Source organism: Lissotriton vulgaris, chromosome 8, assembly GCF_964263255.1.
Source record: "Lissotriton vulgaris chromosome 8, aLisVul1.2, whole genome shotgun sequence".
NCBI classification, from domain to species: domain Eukaryota; kingdom Metazoa; phylum Chordata; class Amphibia; order Caudata; family Salamandridae; genus Lissotriton; species Lissotriton vulgaris.
Window position 1 is genome coordinate 714834909 of NC_141696.1, and position 24503 is coordinate 714859411.

Genomic DNA, 24503 nt, shown 5'->3' on the forward strand with positions numbered 1-24503 from the left:
GTGGGGGGACTCTCCAAGGTAGGCTTGGTCACAGGAAGTGACATCACGACAGGAAGTGACATCACGACAGGAAGTGACATCACGACAGGAAGTGACATCGCGACTGGAAGTGACATCGCAACAGGAAGTGACATCACATGTAAGGCAGATCTATCATTTGCATATAATGCAAGATTTAACAATTGAAGCTGCTTGGTACTTAAGCCTGTGACTTAAGGTCCCTGTATGGAGGAATTAGCAGCCCAAATGTGGATGAAGTTTGGCGAAGGTGACATCAACACATTTTCAAAACACTACAGGAAAGTTTTACTGCCAGATTTTGTATACATTACAGGTTCCCAGAGAGGCTGCTTCCCACACTCGACAATGACTATTACACACACTAGGGCTCCATATTCACGTTATTCTATCGATGAGTGTTATATGTTATCTCCCCACCTATTGTAAACTAGCGACTCTGTATTACATAGTTTTGTCCCAGCTGCCTCTCTCTAGCTGTGGCTAGATTTATTTATTTTATTTATAAAGTTTTATATAGCGCGAACTTGATCCTGAAGGATATCAGAACGCTTTACAATTTGCAGCAAAGGTAACAAATCAGAACATTAGTCTAACATTGGGAATCTTGGTTGAAGACAATGGAGCTGCCGGGGCATTAACTTGGGTCAATGCCTAAATTTTAGATATATTAACTGGCCATTGTATTTATTTTAGCAGATTTATTTATTTCTATTTATTTTAGGAAATGTATTTAGTTTTGGTATATTTTAGTTTGACTTATTTGCCTTCATTTACTTCAGTGCAACAAAATATAAACATTGCTTTACTTTGTATTAATACTGTTTATTTTTGTGATAGTTCCTAAAAAAAGGGCCAATTATGACTCATGCATTGTAATGGTTGTTTCCCCCTTTACAGAGACTACTTACTATAAAATTGGGGTGGGCCTAGCTCATGATGTCATTTTGTGGGGACCCCTTGAAGAAAGCGGGCAGAACCTTTGCAAAACTTTGTGCCCCCCTATCCAGTAGTGCAATTATCCAAACACTGACAGGATTGAGCCTAAATTAAAAATATACTGACATACGTAATGCCAAGTCATACGTCATCATGGAGTCATGTTTAAATGAACAATCCAGCGCCATCCTACACCTCCCCATTCCACAAAATTATACAATTCAGACCGACAACACAAACTAGAAGGGGGCGTTGCTGTCATCATTAAACATTCCATGTGGAAACAGCGACACACGGAAGAACACACAAGGGTACACCATCATACTACTTACATTTTGTAGCCTGGTGTCAATTGTTCAATGCAGGGCTTAATTTGTGCCAGTGCTTAGCTCCGGCACTTAATTGGCAGGGCCGGGTCTAGTGGTACTCTGATACTACACGCACGAGGCGCACAGTGCATGTAAAATGTTTTAATTTAACTTACAGCACACCTGCTAATACTAATACTTAATTAACTCCTCAAGTTTCGTGCAGCCGCATCGCATTGTGTTTAGTTTTTCACATCTCAATTTACCCTTAATTGTTCACAATCACTTGAATAATGAAATATTCTGAGTGGGAGAGCTCTTTGGCAGCACTCTGCCAGGTTTCTCTCTCGTCACTCTCATGCTGCTGTGTTAAAGAGCCTCGGTTCTACCGCACAAAGAATTAGGGTGACGAACTGGCATTGGTGCAAATTCAGGACGGTGAGTGTAAAAATTCAGAACAAAGGGTCAAAATTCAGGACACAAATTCAGGACAGGAGGTCAAAATTTAGGACAAAACTTCAGGACAATAGGTACGTTTTACAGACACATCAGAGGTCGCGCAATAGTATATAAGTAAGCCCAGCCATTTCCAAAAGTATTCAACCATTTGCAAACCTATCCATCATGTATCCTTCCATGTATCATTTCACTCATCCATCCCTTCATCCATCCCCTCATCCATCCTTTCACTCATCTCCATTATCCATCCATCTATCCACCCTTTCACCCTATCCATCTGTACACTTATCCATCCACTCTTCATCCCATCCATCCATCCATTCACTCACTCATCCATTCAGCCATTTACCCTTTCACCAATCCAGCCATCCTTTCACTTACTAATCCTTCCACCCATCCACTCTTTTAGTCATCCATCCATCCTCCCTTTCTCTCTCCATCGACCCTTTCACTTAGCCTTCCTTCCATCCATCCATCCACCCACCCACCCATCCATCTACTCATCCACTCATGAATCCATCCATTGTCCCTGTCACTCATCCATCTATCATTTCACTCCTTCACACATCTATTCATCCTTTTGTCCATCTACCCTCCCTTTCACTCACTCATCCATCCTTACACCCACCCTTTCACTCATATGTCCATTCATTCACCACTTATCAATCCATCAATCCATCCATCATTTCACTCATCCACCTACCCCCCCATCATCCACCCACCATCCACGCACCCACTCATCCATCCTTTCACCCACCCACCATCCAATCCACTGATCCATCCTTTCACCCATCCACCATCCACCCACCCACTCATTCATCCATCCTTTCACCCACCCACTCATCATCCATCCATCCATCCTTTCACCCACCCACTCATCATCCACCCATACATCCTTTCACCCACTTATCCATCCATCCATCCCTTCACCCACTCTCCATCCATCCATCCTTCCACCCACCTATCCATCCCTTCACCCACTCTCCATCCTTTCACCCACCCATCATCCATCCATCCATCCATCCATCTGTCCTTCCCTTCATCATCCATCCATCCATCCCCTCATCACCCATCCATCGTTCCCCTCATCATCCGTCCATCCTTTTCCCTCATCATCCATCCATCCTTTTCCCTCATCATCCATCCTTTTCCCTCATCATCCATCCATCCTTCCCCTCATCATCCATCCATCCTTTTCCCTCATCATCTATCCATCCATCCATCCGTCCTTCCCCTCATCATCCATCCATCCTTTTCCCTCATCACCCATCCATCCTTTCCCCTCATCATCCATCCATCCTTCCCCTCATCATCCATCCATCCATCCTTCCCCTCATCATCCATCCATCCTTCCCCCTCATCATCCATCCATCCATCCATCCTTTCACCCACCCCCTCATCATCCATCCATTCCCTCATCATCCATCCATCCATCCATCCATCCCCTCATCATCCATCCATCCATCCTGCCCCTCATCCATCCATCCTTCATCCTTCCCCTCATCCATCCTTCCTTTCATCCATCCTTCCCCTCACCCATCCATCCATCCCATCAATTTATCCTGCCCTTCATCCATCCATCCTTCCCCTCCATCCATCCATCCTTCCCCTCATCCATTTATCCTTCCCCTCATCCATCTTTCCCCTCATCAATCATCCAGCTACCCTTCAACCCATACATCCAGCTATTTACATTTTCTCTCCATCCTTCCCCTCACTCATCAATCCATCTATCCTCTCTCATTATCCATTTATTCAATCTTTCATTCATCCATTCACCCTTTCACTAATTCATCCAGCCATTCACACATCCCTTCACTTACTTACACGCCCACCTTTCCATATTAATTTTGAGCTGAGCCCTTTTGAGAAGAGGCCCATCAAGAACTTCACCCTCGCTGCAGGGGCCGTTCCAGGACTGGGATAGAAGCCACCCAGGGCGGAGACAGGATCCACCACGGGGGGGGGGGGCAGGAGCCATCACAGGTGGGGGTGGACTGTAGCCACAACATGGGGGGGCAGGTGCCATCACTGAGGGGAGGGCAGGAGCCATCACAGGAGAGGGAACACAGGGGTGGGCATGCAGTATTCTAGTATCATCTTGGGCTCCTCTCCTGCACAAGACAACGAAAAGACAGGCTCTCTGTTCAAAATGCCATCCCCCACTGTGATGTACTGTACTTACAGGAGATACTCCGAGAGAACTGATTGTCCTCCATACTTTGTTATTCAGTGTGGGTGCGATTGTGCCATTTCTTTATTTTCTTACATTATAGCCTGCATGTTTGAAGAACCGAGGTTTGCTTACAATTTAGTGACAGTAATTAAGCTATGTGAAGAGAACCACGTGGTGCCTGGGTGCAATCCGGGGTATAATCTGGCTGAGTCTCGGATGTTTGGGGCCCTGGCTAGAAATGGAATGTGAGAGCCCCCCTCTAAATAGACACAAGACGCATTCAGGGCTGTTTGCATGTGAATAGATGTCGCTGCTCCGAAGCTGCCGCCCCTCCCTCTCCGTCACCTTCGAGCACCTCTTAACAGCTCATCAAGGGCTGGAGGTGTGAGGGTTGCCATCCCGCTGTGCCTCTACAGTGCTGCGGGGTATCTGAGCTCTCAAACAGCATCGGAGTCAAGAAGGGAGGTGGGGGCAAGCTGTGCCCGTTTAAAATTACGGACAAATGCGGAAATGCTTTCTTTACTTTGTGCGCGCCGCGCTCCCGTTTTTTAATGGTGGACGCGGTTTTGATTTAGCAGGGTGGACGGCGCCCACCCTGAACAACCCTCGGAAATAAGTGGGGGGATGCCGTCCACCCGCGTGGTACCCCGACTCGTGCCCTGCACTGCTATCATGAAAATAGAAGAAGTCATTGATGCTTAATGACAACACATCCACATTGGATTGAGAAAAACACTGTGATGACTTTTGCCAGTGACTTCAGGATCTGGATAATGTTTGGGACTTGTGCATGCGATGTCTCCACTGATGTAGTGGCAACCACAAGCGCCATTCTAGGTGGCCAGGAAAGGAAGTGTTAACTTTCTACTGGAGTTTAACAATTAGTCTTGTTTTAATATAAGAGGAACTTGCCTCTAAGCCATACCCTGGTGAGCGGGGCATCAAGTAAGTTAGTGGAGGAGTGTGGCTCACTGATTAGAGCGGCAGACCCTGATGCAGAGGTCTGGCCCGGGACCAGGGTTCAATTCCCGACGCGGCAGGGTCCTGAGCCCAAAAATGTCCACGGACTCGATAATTCTCGCCTCGGTGCCTACTCTAATCATGGGGTCCCACGCTGCAACTCTGGGCAATAGCTTGCTTAATCTCCACTACGGCAGCCCATCCGCTGCGGGATGCCTGGCTTTCACCTTGGGGATGCCCAGTAGGGGTTATCTCACAGGGAAAAGCCAGGACGGGTTCCCAAGGCAAGCGCCTTGATGCCTTCTTGTGATACATGCGCTATACAAGTCGCAATACATTTACATTTACAAGTAACACATGTGGTGTTACAGCGCCACAAAGTGTCAATAGGCACATGTTTGCACCCTAAAAACAAAAAAATAAGTACAGCTGCATTCTTTGTGGAGTACTTCCCATGGGGTTCAACCTTTGTGGTCCAAAAGAAACTGGTCCTTGGGAAAGGGGAACTCCTGGGACAGGCACAGACATCTACAGCCAAAGCTTTGCAGACTGTGACTGAGCTGACACAGCAAATGATGCGTAGCTACAGTGCACATACATGCCAAGTGAACCTGTGCTCTACCAGGCCCGGTTCTAGCGGGTGGGCCGGGCCCACTCAAACATGAGCCTGGCCCACCCAAAGAGGCTCCTTGGCCCTCGCAGTGAGGGCTTGAGCAGGCGCGCAGCGCCTTTGGGATGAAAGTGCTTCAACCCTCCCCGGTCTTGTGTGTGTCAGCCCGGGCCGAGGCAGCTCCCTGGCGCACACAAAGAGACAGTTTTAGAGATGATTGCAGCCGCCCCCCCGAGTACTTCACAGGTCTTTACAAGACTATGTACATGTTAACGAGGCTTTGTTTATGTTTTCACCCCATCATCTCTGCATGGCGAAAGGCGACAAATCCTTTATTTGACAATGGTAACCTCTGGTAACCTTTGCCTACTGTCCTGCTGCGTTGATATTTATTTTTCTATGCAGCGCAGGTGAAAAGAAGTTTGTTTATTTCTATTCACCTTTCCTGACCCCTGCAGTGGCTTATCACATAAGGCTGTGACACACAGTTTGACTAATGTAGTAGGTTAAAGAATGTGTTACTACATTTTTTTTCTTTTTAACAGCTGCACAGGCCCAGCAGGACACATACTTCGTGTGTGTTTCATTTTAACAGTTTTTATCGTTATCATGGCTGATGCAGGACAACAATAATAATACAAAATGCCCAGATAACGCTGGTGATTAATGATCCTGCTGGAGAGCAATCATTTGTCTGTTAATAGTTTTTAAATGCTGATGAACTGTATTTTATGTGGATAGCTCTAGGGCTTTAAGTGGGATGAAAAAACTGGGTGGGCTCTCAAAGGGGCGTGGCCAATGTAATTGAGGACGTGGTTTAAAAACAGTACGCTAAAAATCTGTGTTTAACATAGTGTGCCGTTTGTATTTTGCTGTTTCTGTCATTGCATCCAGGTACATGATACAACAAGTAACATCATACCTACAAGTCAGGACTTTTGGCTTTGTCAATAGTTGTGGGTTGCATAAGATAAATAGTAGCAACTATGGCTTGCATATAATATTGCAAAAGCTTGCACTTAAAGCACTGGTGACATCACAACAATGTTGCTGCTCCTGAGTTTCAAAAAGAGAAGGGAAATCCAGAGAGAAAATGACTTTCTTTAAAGGATTTCCCTTCCCCCTACAACGCTCACCTGGCATGACGTCATGCCGTAACTTTCCTCTTGTGAGTAGTGTGAGCAGGGTACACCGATGTGCCTGCCGTCTCGAAACAGGACTCTATCGGGCTCTGTTTTGTGCCCTGGCACATTTTTCCGGACTGCAGTGACAGCAGACTGCTGTCACTGCAGTTCGTGAAAAAACGGACTACCTGTGACCAGCGCACAAAACAAAGCCTGATAGAGAGCCGTTTCGAGACCCCCTTAAAAAAGCTGCTGGTGCTCTGACCCAGTGAGACCCGGCCCACTTAAAGCCCTGGATAGTTCAGTGGGTTGCTGCCTTTGTCACAGAGATCCTTGTGTTACTTGCAGTTCAGAAGCTACAATCCTAACATAGGACAGTAACCAATGAACTATCATCAAAGAGCTGCATACAAATATGAACGGTATAGTTAAAACTTCACTTTTTTTGTTTTGTGATATAGTTGGAACTTCCACAGTCTTTCATTATTCTAATGTTGCTAAAATGAGTATGTTTCTGCAGATATACATTTTTATCAGTAAAGCTGACCCCACTGGAATACTCTTTAAATCCTAAGGTTGTGTTACCCTCTTAAAATATCCTGCCCACCAGTATGAATGACATGCGATTCCAACACGTTGTAATCCTCATTGGCCTATAAGACATTCCCTATAGACTGGTTTACATTCTTGTATGATTCATTGTCTCTGTATAATGTGTGTGTGGTGTAAAGTACTGACACACACTACACTGATATGAGTAGCGCTATACAACAAATGAAATGCATATGAGAGAGGGGCTATGTAAAGATAAGGGGCACTGTTGGAGCGTGGCAGTGAGGGAATCTGAGGAGGAGGTAGGGGGAAGGGCTATGGAGCAATGAGGGGCATTGGTGGAGGGTGGTAGTGAGGGAATCCGAGGAAGAGGTCATGGGGTGGAGGTGGGAGTTAGGGAGAGATGAGGGGCACTGGTGGAAGGTGGTATGGAGGGAGTCCGATGAGTTCAATAGAGGAGGGTGTTACAGCAGTAGATATGAGGGGCACTGTTGGAGGGTCGTAGTGAGGGAGTCTGAAGAGGAGGTCATGAGGGGTAGAGGCTATGGAGCGATGAGGGGCACTGGTGGAGGGTGGCAGTGAGGGAATCCGAGGAGGATGTAGAGGGAGAGGCTATGGAGCGATGAGGGGCACTGGTGGAGGGTGGCAGTGAGGGAATCAGAGGAGGAGGTCAATAGGGGGACGGGCTAAGGGAGATGAGGTGCACTTGTGGCATGTGGCTGTGAGGGAATCCGAGGAGGAGGTCAATAATGGGGGCCATTGGGAGATGAGGGGCACTGTTGGAAGGTGGGAGTAAAGGTATTTACAGAGAAAAAGGTTATTGGTGCAGCGCCAAAAAAGACTTTGGCATCAGCGCTGTAGCCGGCCTTTCTGTTTTTGTTTATTTAATTAGCAGTCGGGTCATAAGGGCTACTGTGGAACATACTTTAAAGTGTGTGCTAATTATATTTACTACTATATTCAATGCATTAAGTTTGAAGGTGATTTTACTAATGTTTTTGACCGGGGAAAAATGAAAGTGGAGCCCGATGGTGCCTGATATGGGGCTGGGGCCCAAGGTTATCTGTGAGATAAGGTGCACTGGAGAGGAACAGTGGATTATCAAGCCTGTAAGGGAGTGCGTTGCAGAGTCCGTGGTCAGGTGGAGGTAGTAATGAAGAGGGATTCTCCCTGAACGCTCGCACAGAGGAAGCCCGGGAAGTGTCACTTGCCTGATACTCCCACCTCAGAACCCTCCTCTTCCCATCAAAGGGACATTACATAGAAAAAACACTTTTTGAGAGTGATAACATTTAGATAGAGATTTGGGAAAGAGTGCGTTTTACTGGGCCTTGTAAGACTAAGAAGAGATAAAGGAGGGCCCTGAAGCAGGCCTGCCTAGACATATATGCGACAAATCGAGCCCGAGTGGCCCACCCAAATGCACCCTTGGCCCACCCAAATGAAAATTCCTGGAACCGGGCCTGTGCTCTACACGGGCTGGTATTTGAACGGGGTGGGGGGCCCGGAGGGGGGTAATGAAATAGAAATAAAATACACACTTACCTGTCTGCCGCCGACCATCGCCTCCTCTCGGTCCTCTTCCCCACTTTCAGGGCATGAAGCAGGACGCACCCGGCTCCCAGTCTCCCGATAGCCAATCACAATGAAGCATTGTGATTGGTCTGAGCACCGTGGATCGGCGCTCAGCAGTAGAATGGCAAGCTGGGCATGTTCTCCATGCGGCAGTAAAGCAGCCTGCATGGAGAACATGCAATGTGGACATGAATGTTTGGCCGGCGCACTTTTGAGAGTGCAAACCACTCCTCCCCTTCCCTGCTCTGTCATCAGAGCAACTCCACCCCGTCCTGCCCGCAAAGCTGCCAAACAAGGCACAAATAAAATGATCATAACTTACAAGTTATTATCATTTTATATTACGTTTAGTGACACCGCTTAAAAGCAGTAGGGCGACGCTCCTCTACCTTAGCAGAGGAACCTGTGCCGCCACTTTACCAGGGCAAGAAAAATGCATAAAGGTTGCAGAGAGATAGAGGGGGAGTTGCTGTTAGGCGTTCTTTGTGGTTAGGGCTTTCGTCCATTTTGTAAACTAAGCCTAGCGGGAGTTACCAAGATTAACACATTTAAATGCTGATCGTTTTGTGGGATCTGGGCTCCTTGCTTCCTTTCTTTTCTTTGAATACCTGGAGACATATCTCTTCATCAACAATGCGCACCCGTGCAATAACTGATCTGTATGCCTGGCTCTTTTTAAACCATGTTCTCAGTTAGGAAAAAACTTAATACCATTGCAAAACAACAGCTTATAAACTTGCACATCTGCACTAACCACGATGAACATAATTTGAGCCAACTGATGATTGGGTGCATACATTATCAAAGCACGGCTACCCCTGGTCTAAAGTAGGCGTGCAAACCAATTTTTGCATTGACGCACAGTAATTATGGTACAGCCCCTTGACCTGCATCACAGCCCAGAAGCAAACCACCGCACCAATCTCGCTCTGTTTTTAAACATCGAATACTTCCACAACTTCATCAACATTTAGTACAAGAACTACATAAATTATTGTAAGTGATTTATTTCAGGCTAGTAAAAATGTTGCACACTTTAACCTGGTTTTCTAACAGAATGCTGTAGATGCATACTGGAATCTACGAAGTAGTTTGGGGCATAGACTAGTCAGTGAGATAGCCTAGGCAGTTAAATTCGGGGAGTGTGAATCTCAAATTTCCCAACTAAAAAAGCAGTGGGCTGCAGAGTGAAGGGGTGAGATGACCAAGGTTCGGGATGGAATGTATCCATGAGGAGTGAGGCCAGTATGGATTTCCACTCAGTGTGCCTCTGTCTGGAGTGGCACAGTGGACAAACCCCGATAGGTTGGAATGTTACCCTGAGTGATGGCCACTGATTTGACTATTTGAAAGCATTAATCCAATCTCTGTTTGGGTGTTCGATTGCCAGTGGTATGCGTGGAAACCTAAGACAGGCACTGCTTTTGAAGCCTACTGCTGCTAGTGGGTTTTTGTTGTTTTGTTTTTTGGAGTTTTATATAGCGCAAATTAGACCCAGAGGTATCAGAGCACTTTACAGGAGCACCAGTTGCGTTACAGATGGACACATTCATTTTTCTGTTTTTTGTTAGGCACGAGGAGATTAAGTGATTTGCCCAGAATCACAGGATGTTGATCGTCCCTGCTGAGACTCGAAGCCGGTTCCCCAGCTCCAAGGTCGAATGCTCTAGCTATTAGGCCACATCTTCTTCCCAGTTCTTGAACTTCAAAAAGAAGTACATTTGCTCCCATATAAAGAGTACTCCTATGGGTAAGAATTAAAGCCTCTTGGTGAAATGTGAATGTCAAAAAATACTGACACAGATATAGCACACCCGACTCAGGACCCAAGATCCAACTACAAAACCAAGAATGCATTTGATGGGTTTCATACCCCCAAGCACCCCTGCTGAAGCTAAACCTCTGCTTGTCCCATCTGGGCCTGGTAGTTCCCCATGGATTACAGTCACTTACAACACAACGGCCTGGAGTCCCTGCCTATAGATCACGTATCTTAAATATATTTTCAATACTGTTTAGTATTTGCTACAAGAAGACATGATGGTGCAGTATGTTAACTCGGTGCATGTGTGCAGGGATTTATATTTCTAGTCCTTGCCTTGCACAAATGATTTTATCAAGTGAAAGACGGCCTGTGTTCTAAGCCCGAGTCGCAAATAGAGGAGTGCGCGCACGCAAACTAATACGGTGTGCCAAGCCAGCACCGAACCATGGGTCTCAGCATTGAAAATGCTTGACATGTATATTGTGTAACAAACATAACACAAAACATGATACAATCTCTTCAAAGTTCAAAAAAGTGTATTTCTTTAAAATATGGAAGTGGTTTACCTTAGTACATCAGATTAACTCACTACATAGGAAGACATTAATTAAAAATTATATTTGTTAGAAACATTCATGGCTCGCCCTCCAATGACAATGCAATTAGTTATCTAAGAAGAAAGTTAGTAGTCATGTAAACGTAAAAAACACAACCGTGGCAAAGATTCCCATTATAGATGGAGCAACATTACAGTCTATTAAATCAAATATAAGAGATGCGAGTACAGCACATCCTGAACTCAAGTATTCCAAAAGTGCGCTCATGTGATAATAAAGAAAAAGGAGGCTCTGTGAAACAATGATTGTGCCTAAGATCACACAATCTGGACAAGCAGAGAAGTTGGTGTTGAGTCCAGGTTATCAAGTTTCACATTTTGAAACTCTGCCAGGAGATAGGTATTTCTCTATCCGTTTCTCCAATTTACATGAAAAGATCACTCATTCATTGTGCTTGGTAACCCCAGGAGTTTTCAACATCAAGCAACTATCCATAATACAGCATAACATAGTCACTGGAGGCATCACATTTTAACTATGCAAATCTCAAACTCAGTTGCAAAGGTCACTTGAGTTCCTGGTAATAGTTGTATGTTATATGCAATGCCGCAATTCTATGAAAAACAAATGGAACAAATGATGGAAGGAATGCTGATCAATACATTCACCCCCGGTCACAAAGATATGTGTTTAATCCATCATTCTTTTGCTCACCACGCCACTCAGGTTTGGACTCAATCAATCAATCAGAGCATTTATAGAGCGCACTACTCACCTGTGAGGGTCTCAAGGCGCTTGGGGGGGGGGGGGGGGGGGATCTGGTACTGCTCGAACAGCCCGTTCTTGAGTAGCCTCCTGAAGGTAAGTAGGTCCTGGGTCTGCTGCAGGTGGACGGGGAGTATGTTTCAGGTTTTTGCGGCGAGGTAGAAGAATGATCTGCCGTCAGAGTGTCGCTCTTCAGATGCGGGGGACGGTAGCGATTGTGAGGTCGGCTGAGCAGAGTTGCCGGTTCGGGGTGTAGAAGGTAAGTTGTCTGCTGAGGTATACCAGTCCGGTGATGTGGAGTGCCTTGCGTGCGTGGGTGAGGAGCTTGAAGGTGATCCTTTTGTTGACTGGGAGCCAGTGCAGGTTTCTTAGGTAGGGTGTGATGTGGTTGTGTCAAGGGATGATGAGGATCAGGCGTGCAGAGACATTCTGTATGTGTTGTAGTCGTTTCAGGAGTTTGGCTGAGGTTCCTGCGTAGATGGTGTTTCTGTAGTCCAGTCTGCTGCTGACGAGGGCTTGGGTATCCGTTCTTCTTGTTTTGATGGGATCCATCTGTAGATATTGCGGAGCTTGCGGAGGCTGTTGAAACAGGAGGATGAGACAGCGTTGACTTGCTTGGTCATGGAGAGAGTGGAGTTGAGGGTGAACCCCAGGTTGCGTGCGTGGTCTGTGGGTGTCGGTGCTGCTCCCAGAGAGTTCGACCACCAGGAGTCGTCCCAGGCTGAGTGGGTGGAGCTGAGGATGAGGACCTCCGTCTTGTCAGAGTTCAGCTTCAGACGGCTGTTCTTCATCCATTCGGCGACGGCCTTCATTCCTTCGTGGAGGTTGGTTTCAGTGGTGACGGGGTCTTTGGTGAGGGAGAGGATCAGCTGGGTGTCGTCGGCATAGGAGATGATGTGGAGTTTGTGCAGCCGGGCTACGTGGGCCAGAGGTGCCATGTAGACGTTAAACAGTGTCGGGCTGAGGAAGGATCCTAGGGGTATGCCGCAGATGATCTCGGAGGCTTTGAATCGGAAAGGCGGGAGGCGGACACTCTGGGTTCTGTCGGAGAGGAAGGAGGTGGTCCATTCCAGAACCTTGTTTCGGATCCCTGCGTTGTGGAGGCGTGTGCGTAAGGTGCGGTGGCAAACTGGGTCGAAGGCGGCGGAGAGGTCCAGTAGGATGAGGGCCACGGTTTCACTGTTGTCCAACAGTGCCCTGATGTCGTCGGTGTCGGCGATGAGGGCGTTGTCGGTACTGTGGTTGCTGCGGAACCCAGTGTGGGATGGGTCCAGGATGTTGTACTCCTCGAGGTGGCGGGTCAGCTGTCCGTTGACGATCTTCAATGACCTTCGCCGGGAATGGGAGCAGGGAGATGGGTCGGAAGTTCTTGAGGTCTCTCGAATCCGCCTTGGGTTTCTTTAGTAGGGCGTTGATCTCGGAGTGCTTACAGCTCTCTGGGAAGGTTGCGGTCTCGAAGGAGGAGTTGGTGACCTTGCGGAGATGGGATACGATGGTGGCGCTGGCTTTGTTGAACATATGGTGTGGGCAAGGGTCTGAGGGGGAGCCAGAGTGGAGAGTGCTCATGATTTGGATGGTGTCGTCGTCGTTAACGTTGGTCCAGGTGAGCAGGGGGTTGATGTGGATTTTGGATGGAGGCTCTGAGGTGTCGGTGGCTGTCGGGGCGGTTTCATTGTTGAAGCTGTCGTGGATGTCTGCGATCTTGTGGTGGAAGAAGGTGGCTAAGGAGTTGCGCAGGTCTTGCGATGGTGGGATGTCGTTGGTGTTGGAGCTGGGGTTGGAGAGTTCTTTCACGATGTTGAAGAGCTCTTTGCTGTTGTGTGCATTGTTGTCTAAGAGGTCTTTGGAGGAGGCTCTTTTGGTGGATTGGATGAGGTGATGGTGTCTGCGGATGGCGTTCTTGTGGGCTGCGTAGCTGTTCGGTGTTTGTTCGTGGTGCCATTCCTTCTCGAGTTTTTGCAGTTTTGTTTGGAGGACTGGAGGTCTGCGGTGAACCAGCTGGCTTTCCTGTCGGTGCGTCTGTTGGAGGGTTTCTTGAACGGGGTGAGGGTGTTGGCGCAGTCGTCGATCCATCACCTGAGGTTGCGGGCGTCGGTGTCAGTGGGGTCGGCGGGCGGGCTTCGGGCGAGGGTGTTGTTAAGCTGGTCTTCGGTGACTTCGCTCCAGTTGCGTCGGGGATCTGTTGAATGTAGTTGTGCATGGCGGGTTTCCGGAAGGTGAAGTAGATGCAGCGATGGTCGGTCCAGTGGAGTTCGGTGGTGAGGCTGAAGGTGACGTGGGAGCTTGCAGAAAAGATGGGGTCGAGCGTGTGACCGGCGGAGTGGGTGGGAGTAGTGACGAGCTGTCTGAGTACGAGGTTGTCGATCAGGGTGGTGGAGTTGCTGTTGTTGTTCTCGAGGTGGAAGTTCAGGTCTCTGAGGAGAATGTAGTCTGTGGAGGCGAGGGCGTGCGTGCTGATGAAGTCGGTGATGGAGTCGCTGAACTGTGGCCGAGGTCCGGCGGGTCTGTAGACGAGCGTCCCTCTGAGGGTGGTGTTGGGGTCAGATTGGATCTGGAAGTGCAGGTATTCGGCGGAGCTGAGGGTGTCGTCGGTGCTGGTCAAGACCCTGAGGGTGTTCCAGTGGACGATGGCGATTTCTCCTCCCGCTCCATTGGCACAGTCCCTACGGGTGATCTTGTAGCCGTCCGGGATGGCTATGGCGATGTCTGGCCCCGAGGAGGCGTTCATCCAGGTCTCTGTCAGAAAGGAGACGTCCGGGGCGGATGAGTCGAGCAGGTCCCAGAGTTCGACGGCGTGTTTGTGAGCGGAGCGGGTGATGAGTAGTAGGCATCTGAGGTGGTTGCGTCCTGTCTCTGTGGGCGGGTTGGTGGCTTGGAGGCTGGTGAATCTGCAGCTCTGGCTGGAGAAGGGTCCCTGGGTGTGCTTCGGGGAGGGCCAGGAAGCAGGTGTGGGATCGTCTGGTGATGGGAGCGTGGAGGGTGCTGGCGTCGTAGTGGTGTTGGTCAGCGTCGTGGTGGTCGCAGGGACCAGGGTGTCTGGCGCTGCACGCGGTCAAGGCTTGTACGGGCTTGCCTTAGGCGCACCCGCTGCGCAGGCCGCGCAGTGGCCGCCATATAAGGGGAGGTGGAATGGAGGAGCAGCTGGGAGGCTGGAGTGGGGCGATGAATGGGTGTGTAGGGGGCGGGGCTGCAGGGGAAGCATCGGCAGGAAACGGGCGTAGGCAAGGGCACCGGGGTCTCAGGCAGAATACGGAGATAACAGGAAAACGAAGGAGACAAAAAATACAGAAAGGCAGCAATATAAAAATACGAAGGAGACAACAATTTACAGAAAGGCAGCAATATAGAATACACAAGGCAGCAGTACAAAATACAGTAGTACCGGGCTCCCGAGGCAGAGGGGCCTCGAACCTGCGGCAGCGGCGGTGACGAGCAGCAGAGGCACGCAGACACACTGGTGGAGCTCTTCAGCATGGGGGAGAAACCTGCCTGAAGACAGGGTCAAGGGACCCAGCCATATGCAAATCAGTTTTGACCCTGTGCCTCATGGGAACAGTCCAGCCTGAACTGCCAAGCCAGGTTCTATCTGGACCGAAAACAAGCAGCCCGGGACCGGGTTTAGGGCATCACCTCTCATTAGCCCGGCTACTTTGAATCCAGAAGCGAAGTGAGCACAGGACCCACGTCTGGGCATACCCTTCCCACTGAGGACGAGAAAAGCAAAGGGAACAAGTGACAGACTGAATGCTGAACAATGCAAACATTCACCCCCAGTCACAAAGATCTGGGTTTAATCCATCGTTCTTTTGTTCACCAGGCTGCCCCAGTTTGGACCCAGCCATATGCAAATTATTCTTGACTGTGTCTCATGGGAATAGACCATCCTGAAATGACAAGCCAGGTCCTCCTTGGACTGGAAACAAGCATCCTGGGACCAGTTTTGGGGCATCACCCCTCATCAGCCAGGCTAGCTTGAATCCAGTGACACAGTTAGCACAGTATCCATGTCTGGGCATACTCTTCCCACTTAGGGCAACAAAAGCAAAAGGAACAAATGATGGACAGACTGCTGAACAATGCAAACATACACCCCAGTCACAAAGATCTGGGTTTAATCCATAAATTCTGTGTTCACCAGGCTGCCCCAGTTTGGACCCAGCCATATGCAAATCATTCTTGACTCTGTGTCTCATGGGAATAGATCATCCCGAAATGACAAGCCAGGTCCTCCTTGGACTGGAAACAAGCATCCTGGGACCAGTTTCTGGGCATCACTCCTCATCAGCCACACTAGCTTGAATCCAGTGGCGCAGTTAGGACGGGACCCACGTCTGGGCATACCCTTCCCACTTAGGGCGACAAAAGCAAAAGAAACAAATGATGGACGGAATGCTAAACAATGCAAACATTAATTCCCAGTCACAAAGACTTGGGTTTAATTCATTGCCCTTTTGCTCACCACCCCACCCCAGTTTGGACCCAGCCATATGCAAATAAGTCTTGACTCTGTGCTTCATGGGAACAGTCCAGCCCGAACTGCCAAGCCAGGTCCTCCCTGGACAGGAAACAAGCGTCTTGGGATCGGTGTCTGGGCATCACCCCATATCAGCCAGGCTGGCTTAAAACTAGTGGTGCAGTGAGCTCAGGACCCACGTCTCAGCATACCCTTCCCACGTACGGCGACAAAAGCAAATAGAACAAATGATGGATGGAATGCTGAACAACGGAAACATTTGGGCTAGACTGTTCCCATGGGGAACAGGGTCAAGACTGATTTGCATATTGCTGGGTCTAAACTGGATTGCATGGGGAGAAAAAAAAGATAGATTTAGTCCCAGATCTCTGTACTAGGGTGACTGTATGACATTGTTCTGCATTATATCCATTAATTGTTCTTTTTGCAATTCTATCAAGCAGGCCAGCAAGTGTGACTCTCAAAAGATTTTTCTCTTAACTCATGCAGAACTTCCTATATGTATTTGCTGCTACAATGAATCAGGAACGGATGGGTTTGAAAGATGGCAGTTATTTGCAATGAATGTGCAGTAAGTGACTAAAGTGGCCAATGGTGTTAGTGTGTGACCTAAAGAACTGGACCCCAGTTGAGAGATCCTGGACCCTGTGAGTATCACAAGAAAATCTGATGGTGAATGCATGAAACAAACTGTCAACAAAGGAGGCAGAGTATCAAAACAATAAATAAACTGAAAAGACAAGGCACAACAATTTGGCAATGACAGAACTGGACAAGCTAGAGTAATGGGAAAAATAAATTACCTCGATTTTTTCATTCCTGTTTCGAAATGTTTACTTGAATGCAGTAGATATTCTGAGGGTATACCGCCTAAATAGCGACTGGGGATTATCATGAAAACCTTAATATCGTAAACGGAATCTCAAAAGGTAAGTATCTACAGATTTTCTATACTTAACATTTCTGGACGGGCCAATCCAGTTTGCCCTTCTTGTGGACAATATTTGGTCGGAAAATTTAATTGGGAAGCCGCATCTCCTATTTAACCAAGCCACTGTTTTGTTTTTTAAAGATTCGTGTGGTTCCTCCTGTGACTGAGCAGAGTGGAAATCAGGAGGCGGGACATTGGTTAGGACAACCACGTAGGGTGCACAATCAGGAGGAAGACGTGAGAAGCGACTTTTCTTTGGCTGTCTGAATCCCAATGTGCTATCTGGCCCTGGAAGATGCTGTTTAATAGTACAAGATATTGGAGTAGGGTCAGGGGGAGAAACTACCCTTGCAGTTGTTTGCTGACTTTGTTGCTGCAGGTTAACTTTACTAATTCCCTGCACCACACCAACATGACCCTTAACGACAGCCTTCACTCTCTCGACCGAGGCCAAGTGTGTTGCTAACAGACCACCTAGCCTCTTAACTTCTGCGGTGACAAAATCTAATTTGAGCACTAGGGGGTTGATGATATCTTCCATCTTAGCCTCAATCTTAGCTTCTATAGTGCAGACCAATAAAGCAAATTGCTCTGAGCTTATGTTAAAGGTGACTGCACTATTTCCTTCCTGTAGGTCGGTTCCAACAACACAACCATTTTGAACAGGTTGGGAAGTTTCTGCTCTTTCTTTGCTATGTTTACCCCCACGTTTGGCTTGTAATTTTCTGCAGGATCTCACTGGTCTAGGAGCTGGCGGGACCTCCTCTATCTCCTCAATGGAAATATCAGGTAATTCCTCCTGCAACTCGGAATAAACCTGAGCTTCAGCCCTTACCACCACCCAATTGCTCAGATCAAACGTATCAGTTAGGATTTCAACCGGGGGATTAGGGATATCTAGGGGTAAAACAGGTGGGCTCCCTAAGCAAGGCTCTCCTATATTTATTAATTTTATCTACCACTTTTACCAGGTAATTGTCCATTGTGCCTGCACCAAGTACAGCCTTATCAGTTTTAGCTTTAGACATGGTCAAAACTTAAAAATAATAATGCCTTTGTAATAGATAAAGACCAAGCGTGCAAAAAGAGTAATATGCCCTGGTACCAAGGTTACATGTATGTCCAGTATGTTAGCGAGAATAGTACCTATAACCGCAGCCAAGTTCAAAGATGATACAAAGTCTCACTTGGGTCAGAGTATTGTGTGTTGCAGAACCAAGATCCGTGGCCCGGCCCGGCCTCCTACGGCCACAGACGGTCCCGCCCTTCTCCCAGGCTTCTCCCGGCGCGTGCCCGCGCGTGCCCGCGCGTGTCCCGCGGGACGATGGACCGAGGGAGCCTTTATGCGCCTCCTGGCGCTTGCCTCCGACGTCCGCTGCAGGTGGGAGGGGCCCGGCGGAGCCAAGCCCGGCCGGGAGAACAAGCGGAGCAAAGCCCGGCCCTCAAGTGCTGGTGCTGCGGGGATCGGCGGAGCCAAGCCTGGCCAAGTGGAACTGGCGGAGCTGTGCCCGGCGCTCAGGAAAAGCTAAAATGTCAGGTGAGACTCCCCCTATACTTAACATTGATGATGCAGATATCTTCAAGGTACACAGATGTGGAGTTAAGAATAGTAAATCTTTACTTCCCTATATGCACTTACCTTTTGATTATTTTGTCCCACAATAGTTTGTCGACAGTATGATGATACCCTGATATTACTATGCTCAATGGTCTGAAGTACAGCCACTCTTGACCTGGAACAGGGTTCTTGGCCAGTTCCAGGGAATCATCCCAACTGTGTCCAAGTGCAGTGTATTGAAAAAGGGACACGGATAGTGGAGCCCACGCAAATGTATTAAGTCTCATCTGGGGAGCTGGAATACTTTTATTTCCTTTACAATATGATCGGCTGCATAGCGCCTTGCTTCACAGACCCTCTAATTCCTCTTTTCCAAGACGTGTGGTGAATGGGAGGAGTTGGAGCTCATACAGGAGCATGAAGGGAAGTTCATAAACCCAGCAGCCAATCAAAAAAATCAAAGATATAGTCTGTGGAGAGTCACTTCACCAGTTGTAAGAGCGAAGAGAGATTTTAAATAGTGTTTTACATTCTCACACGAAGGGTCAATGCACACTATCGCATCCTAGATACATTCTCTGGAGAAATGCTAGGTATGGTTCTCTGTGTCAAAGGTAATTACAATCTTTTATGCAGCACACAATGCAAAGTAAATGTTCTAGCATTCCTACTACACATCAAACCCATTTTAGCCAACCTTAGAGTAACGAAAGATTGAATTTAAATTCTGTAAGATTTCCAACTTTTGATTTGCAGGTTGTATGAAGCTGTTTGAAACACATCCATTTTATTCGGTTTATTGGGTGGTTTTATATGGCATGTACAAGGCCCATCATCATGTTTTACCTAGGTATTTTTACAGGGAATACAAAATAGCATGAAAAAATAAAAGTACAAATAAGGGGTTATTAAATGAGTTGACTACGGCAAAGTGATAGAATACAGAGTCAAGATCAATTGAAGGGCATACACGCAATTTATGTACTTAGTAGAGGACACGCAATAATAGTGTGTGTGCTAGGGAGGGATCAGAGTTTATGAGGTAAAGGTGGGTTAACCCTAAGATAAGCACGCCCATAACTCAACAATGTATTTTATTAGGATTGCAAACTGCAACCAGCGGAAAAATAAGGATATCTAGAACAAAAACATTAAACCACTGAAGTATTGTACATAAACTACAAATCTGTGACTTGCACTATACACTATAATCTACAGGAAGAGCATTAACCCTCAGAAGTATTTGATAATGATTCAACCTGTAACTAGAGAGATCACAGTGTCTCTGCATTTAATGTAGGGTGATCAACCGTCTGTAAATGTTACAGACCGCCAAGTATTTGGCCTCTTGTCCGTTGTCCGTAAGGATTTCTTTCACGGACGCCTTTTGTCCGTAATTTTGGGATTGCTGCAGGCTGTGCTGTTTCCCTGCAACAAACGCAGCCAGCTCACACTTCTCTTTGAACTCTAGAGGCTGCAGCAGCCCCTCCCCAACCTCACTTAGTCTGTGGATTGGCCCATTGCCATTCTGACTGTGGATGATTATCACATAAAGAATGACAATGGGCCAAAGGAATAGTGAAGCACCAGCTTATGTCTGCTCAAGTGGGGGTGTCACTGGGGCAGATAAAAGTGTCTCTTGGCCCTTTCTGACTTTGACCCGTGGCTATCAGGTCAGCATAAGGCAGGATAACAAATAAGCACAGCCGAATAATCATTGTGATGAAGCTGTGGGGAGGGGGCTAAAGGGTGCCAAAGTTGCAAAAAGCAGCGACAGAAAGTGAAGTGCACGCTTGTCTCATGCTACTATAAACTTGTTTTGACGTCTACTTATGTTAGTTGTCTATTTACTTACTTATGTACTATTGCATGACCTCCTCTGATGTGTCTGTAAAAGTACCTTTTGTCCCGAAGTTTTGTCCTGAAATTTTTCCCTGAATTTTAACCCTTTGTCCTGTATTTAAACTCACTGTCCTGAATTTGCAAATATGCCAGTTGGACACCCTAAGTTAAGGTATTATTAGCCCCTGTATTATTCTACCAGTAGGATAGGTCTCTTAACCGGCAAAATTGCAATCTGTTTATAGCCAGTTAAGAAAATTAGATTTATATCAAGAACCTGTATGATTCCCTCAATGGCCACTAGATGGAACTGTCGCACTGTAATTTCATCTCGGAGCACGTTGATGTTGGGTCTGTTCTATGAAATCTATTACGCTGATGCCCAAGATTAGTGCAGGTAGGATGGGGAAAAAAAAGGTACAATCGGAGTTTCGTTAATTCTTTGAACATCAGAGAAATGATCGACAGTTTGCAGTAAATTTCCCGTTTTAAAAAAAATAATATATACTTTCTGCAAATAATTTCCTGTTCTATAGCGAAGAGTTCAATATTAAGAGGCCATTCGTAAAGTTTCTGTGAGTAGCGGTGCCTAGCCCTGGTTTAAACGTGAGTTACCAGTGCCTAATTTGAGCCGGTGGGGGGCATCGGCACTCAGTTTTTGGCAACTGGCACTTATTTTTCTTCATCAGACGTTTCCTGAGAAGAGGACAGAGAAAAACACACAAAGTGGGGAGACGGAGCAAGAGAAAGACTTTAAAACCGTCACATAAGCAGAAAACAGGAACCTGCAAGAGTGAGATAAGAGTGTAGGGAATTTTCCCCTGTCGTCTGTCGAGTATCCCCCACCCCGCCCCACACCTCTTACCTGCATAGGCCGCTCTTGGGCATGAGGTAGATTGAAAACCAGGGCCAGCTTTCGGCAGTGCGACTGGTGTGGCCGCACTGGGCGCCGACCTGTGGAGGGGGCGCCGACCTCAGTGGGGGCGCTATGTTTAGCAATAGCTTACGATTGCAGAGATGAGGGACACTTTTGCCCGCTGGTAGTGACAGAATCCGAGGAGGGGTCATGGTGTGTGGGGGTGCCAAAACTGATTGTCGCACCAGGCGCCACCAGTGCTAAAGCCAGCCCTGTTGATAGGCTAGGGTGACCAACCGTCCGTAAATTTCACGGACAGTCCGTAATTTTGGCCGTCTGTCCGTTGTCCGTGAAGGATTCTTTAACGGACGCCATTTGTCCGTAATTTTAACCGGGCGCAGCTTCCACCCACCTCTCTTCTTGACTTGACATGACACATTCAGGGCTGTTTGCATCTGAATAGATGCCCCTGCTCTTGAAGCTGCAGCCCTCACCCCTCACACCTTCAACCCTTGATGAGCTGTTAAGAGGTGCTTGAAGGTGGCTGAGAGGGCGGGGCTGCCGCTTCAGGAGCATGGGCATCTATTGAGATGCAAACAGCCCTGAATGCGTCTTGTATCTGCAATTTGTATTTGTATTGCAAATTTCCTTTCATAATTCAGCTGTGGATAGTGCACATTTATTCACACAAAAATTGCTTGGCAAAAATGCATTTACACTTTTTTTCTAAACAAGACATTTTTCGAGACTGAAAGGAGATTGCATTGTTGATTTATATACTGGGTGTGCTCTGTGTGTGAGCAAAGTTGTTCCTCTTGTTGCTTTTCATGTGCTTGTTCTGAGGAAGTTTGTATTTCTGCTATCCGTGCTGCATATGTTCTGGGTCAGTGGACGATGTAGTGTGCAGGGGAGAAGCTCTCCTTGCCCTGTTTGTGCCGAGCCCCTGGGGGAAAGTATGGGTTCTTCCAATCTAACGGTGTGCGCACACTGGTTGGCTGCATAATCTGGGTGTTGAGGAGTTATGAACAACTGTAGCTTCCATGGGACGGTTTCAGCTGGTTCATGAGGCTGAGATCGGTAGTACTCCAGATTAGGGGTCCGGTTCAACAGGGATGAAGAGGGTGCGGAGCAAGCAGCTCTATGTCACCTGCAGAGTAGACACTTCAAGGGGTAATGGTCAGCCCCTCGACTCTTCCCTCACCCAGCACATTCACAGGGACATCTGTACTAGTGGCAGGAGGAAATAAAATGTCAATGTGCAGACTCCCAGGTCCCTTTTGGAACTGTGTAGTCTCTGTTGGAGGTCATCCGCCAATTTTAAAGCAAACTACAACCAGGCGGAGCCCAGTAGATGCCACCTTGTACAAAGGCAATTAAATTCAAAGTCCTCCCATTCATTCAAGTTGTAGGAGCACTCTCCAAACCTGGCTCTTACGTGTAGAGGGAAGATGACCCCGGTTAAGGGAGACTGGGCGGACGTTTTACATAGCCAATAGCATCTCCTTCTGAAGGGTGCAGGAAGTCCTGCTGCCACCACTGTAAGTCTCTCAGAGCCGGAGGAGAGAGTGCCGTGGACGTGTGTGAGACATTCCCTTTCTGCCTAGGGCCCCAAACATCCTACAACCGGTCTGGATTACACCGAGGCAGCACGTGGTTCTCATCACAGCACAGAGCTTAATAACTGTCACTAAATTGTAAACAAACCTCGATTCTTCAAACATGCAGTCTTTAATGTAATAAAATAAAGAAATGGCACAATCGCAACCACACTGATTAACAAAGTAAGGAGGACAATCAGTTAAATCAGTTCTCTCGGAGTATCTCCTTTAAGTACTGAACTTCACAGTGGGGGCTGGTAAAAGTAACATTTTGGAAAGAGAGACTGACTTCTCATTGTCTTGTCCAGGAGGGGGTGAGGAGCCCTACCCCACCCTGGATGAGACCAAGATGATACTAGGATACTGCATGCCCACCCCTGTGCCCACACTGGTGGATCCTGGTCCCCCTCCTTCCCACCCCCCTCCCCCCAGTGATGGCTCCTGTCCCTCCCCCTGCCCCCCACCTGTGGTGGATCCTGTCTCTGCCCTGGGTGGCTTCTGCCCCAGTCCAGGAATGGCGCCTGCAGCTCAAAAAGGCTCAGCTCAAAATGAATATGAAAAGGTGGGCGAGTGAGTAAGTGAAGGGATGGGTGGATGGCTGGATGAATTCGTGAAAGGGTGCATGGATGAATGAAAGATTGAATAGATGGATAATAAAAGAGGATGGATGGATTGATGAGTGAGTGGTGGAAGGATGGAAGGGAGAAAAGGTAAATAGCTGGATGTATGGGTGGAAGGGTAGCAGGATGGGTAAAAGGGTGGATGGATGAGTGAAAGGATGGATGAGTGAAAAGGTGGATGAGTGGGTGGGTGGATGAGTGAAATGATGGATGGATTGATGAATTGATAGGTGCAAAGGTGAATGGATGGACAGATGAGTGAAAGGGTGGATGTAAGGATGGGTGAGTGAAAAGGAGGGTAGATGGACTAAAGGATGAATAGATGAGTGAAGGAGTAAAAGGATAAATGGATGAGAGAAAGGATGGATGAGTGAAGGGTCAATGGATGGATTCATGAGTGGATGGGTAGATGGATGGGTGGGTAGATGGATGGATGGAAGGAAAGATTGCTAAGTGAAAGGGACGATGGAGAGAGGAAGGGAGGATGGTGGATGACTGAAAGGGTGGATGGGTGGAAGGATGAGTGACTGGGTGGATGGATGAGTGAATGGATAGATGGGTAGAAGAGTGGATGGATTAGTGTACAGATGGCTAGGGTGAAAGGGTGGATGGATGGATAAAGGATGAAAGATGGGATGGATGAGTGAAAGGATAGATGGAAGGATATATGATGGATAGGTTTGCAAATGGTTGAATATGTTTGGATATGGCTGGGCTTACTTATATACCATTGCGCGACCTCTGATGTGTCTGTAAAACGTATCCAATTGTCCTGAAGTTTTGTCCGGAATTTTGACCTCCTGTCCTGAATTTGTG

At 47.6% G+C, this 24503-nt stretch overlaps 1 protein-coding gene across 2 annotated transcripts in view; it reads right to left on the reverse strand.

The window, feature by feature from the left end:
• SH3KBP1 (SH3 domain containing kinase binding protein 1) overlaps nucleotides 1–24503 on the reverse strand; it is a 1359457-nt gene that overhangs the window by 222542 nt on the left and 1112412 nt on the right. The window lies entirely within an intron of this gene.